This window comes from Acanthopagrus latus, chromosome 22 (assembly GCF_904848185.1).
Source record: "Acanthopagrus latus isolate v.2019 chromosome 22, fAcaLat1.1, whole genome shotgun sequence".
NCBI lineage: Eukaryota > Metazoa > Chordata > Actinopteri > Spariformes > Sparidae > Acanthopagrus > Acanthopagrus latus.
In genome coordinates, this window is record NC_051060.1 from 3,803,003 (window position 1) to 3,805,587 (window position 2,585).

A 2,585-nucleotide genomic window follows, 5' to 3' on the forward strand; every position below is an offset into this window, starting at 1 on the left:
GCAAAGATCTCATACTGACATTGGGGTCACTTGCAATGTAATGTCGATTTTACTTTGATTTTCATTTGCCTGTCTTTTAAGGGAAATGCCAACTGAATCTTAATCAGTTCCGGCAATGGATGGTGAAACATTTATACACCAGCGTCCTCAACTTCAGCATGTGGAGTGGCAACGCACCAGGCCAGGGGTGAAAATCAATGTGTCGAGATCGGAGCTGGAGCTGATAAACAACCCCGACCCCGAAGGAATGCCGATTTTACCATTTCCCAATGAAGACAAAAGCCAGGGGTAAGTGGGTGTAAGTGGGTTTTTATCCAGTGCAAAAGGGGTATCTCCTCTTGCTCTCCCTCCTCCCCCCCCCCATCCCACCTCTCTCTGTGTGGGTGTGATTGTACACGTGTGTTGGAGCAGAGCCCCACCAGCTGCATCTGATCCTGTAATCGGGACTACAAGAACTCAGCTCTGCCTCGTCCACCTTGCCAGATCATAGTACCTGCTCAGTTAGTCTGCATGCCTAATCCTGTTCTCCTCTCCCAGTAGTTTTGTTGGCTCTGCTCTTGCCCCTCTGTCAAGCCTTCGGTGCCATCTACCCTGCTCTCCTGCCCTGGAGCCCCGCTCCGCTCAGCTACTCTCTGGATTCCTCAGCCACGGCTTCCTCTCTGCTAAGCACAACCAGGCACAAGCTCAGTTCCCCAAGCTTACAGCTTTCGCCTCTGCACGGCTCCTCTCTAGCTCACACCCCATCCCTTTAAAGCTGCAATAAATATTCTTCTTTTATTGAACTCCAGTCTTCTACCCTCCCTGTGTGTCACACTTGGATTCTTTAGCCTCGCCTTAACACAGAACACCATCTTGACTCCATTTATGGGATTCTCTGAGGAATAATCCACAGCAAAAACATCAAAACTGATCACCTGAGTTTGTAACATGTGCTATTTGTTGAGAACATACGCTGAAAACACCCACCACCCATGTGCATTTATTCATTACAGTGTGTGGGCTTTGTTGCAAGTCATTTCACTGTTTTTCCCGATGATTTTGTCTGTCTGTCATGTACAGTGGCCAACAGGTGCAAATCACAACAGCAAATCCTAATCACAACGTCAAGTTAAAAAACACCTCAGAAAGTGAGATAATCGACAGTTGGAAACCATCACTGCTAATTGCAAAACCACGACGACTTAAAGGAGAACTTTGATTTAATCATGCAGCTTCATTGCTCAAGCTACCCTTGACTTGCCAGTACCGAAGACGCAAACACATTTGGTCCAACCATTACAGGCTCTGTGAACAGAGAGTTAGCATTGACAGTTAACAGCATAGGGTCAGAACTTTACACTGTGTTTTAAGCTTCTTAACATGCTCCAAATCTCACCCCAAAAGTTATGCAACATCAGCAGACACCTTACAATACAGCACTGTAGCGTGTATGACTCAAAATGAATTAAAAAGTAGATAAAACAGTGTGTTTGTGCATGAGCTACATACCGGTTTGTTGACATCCGTGTCTTCCGGTAGCTAAACCAAACTAGTCAATCCGTCGAGCGTGCGCTTACTCCCTCACTGGCGGAGACAGAAACGTATTCCAGCATTTTCGTTTTTCTGTTCATAACGCATATGTCCATGTTACAGCCTGTCATGAGCCATGAGCCTTACAATAGCATGTTAAGCCTGTTGAGCACACGCTCGAGACAGGTTTAAGTGACGATATTAGTGATTTTTAGTGTGGTCTTAGACTGTTGACACTGCTGTATGCGTGTATAAATAACCATATACATATACATACATACACACATATGTGTACTATAGATAAAAACTGTAACATGAATTTCAAATGTGTGACAGCTTTTTGAACTTACCTAACCTTCAGTACATAAAATAGTCCTGTGCCAAAAGTGTGGCAAGTGGGCTACTCTTCGTCCAATATTCTTGTCATGAGAAAGTGTTTCTGGATGGTTGACTGATCTGCTTATATTGCGGTCATTATTGCCTGTCACATAGCATGTACACTAAAGATCTGCAGTATGTCTCATGACTTTGAACCCAGTGTTAAGATCTCCTGTGCCCTGGTTCAGGAATGAAGCTGAACTCCGTGGCAATTTGACATCTTGTGGATTTCTGTGTCTGTGAGAATAGAGGCTCTGGTACTGGTGTGGGAAGGCAGTGCATTTCTCGTCTAACAGCTGGGAACAAGGGTTGGACAGAGCCTGGTACACAGTGGTGCTATACTTTGTACCAATCCTGACACCTCAGGCCACCAAGAACGGCCCAGTATGGTGCCCTCTCATTCTAGTTTCCTGTGCAAGTTCCCCTGACAACATGACATCAAAGCAATTTTTGACTGGATTAATCTCACAAACCATATGCTTTGCAACTGTGGCATCTTGTGGCCCAGAGAAGGTTCAAGTCTTGTTAAAGACTGGTAAGGCTTTATGTTAAGGTCCTCATCATAAGCATTAGATGATAAACTTCAAAGTCCTTATTGGATGCTTATCAACACAATTAATCCTGTATGAGTGGGGGACAGCATAAAAATGTTTATTACCAAACTATTCATTAATAAGTACTAACAAGAAACTTGTTAA

The 2,585-nt window shown here is 44.3% G+C and overlaps 1 long non-coding RNA gene across 1 annotated transcript; it reads right to left on the reverse strand.

The window, feature by feature from the left end:
* Positions 1-397: 397 nt before the first annotated feature.
* Positions 398-2,247, reverse strand: LOC119012010. The gene is made up of 3 exons (XR_005072329.1): positions 1,860-2,247; positions 1,489-1,563; positions 398-659 (listed from the first exon to the last, which is right to left on the reverse strand). It is a non-coding gene; the product is annotated as an uncharacterized LOC119012010 (long non-coding RNA).
* Between the last annotated feature and the right edge of the window lie 338 nt (positions 2,248-2,585).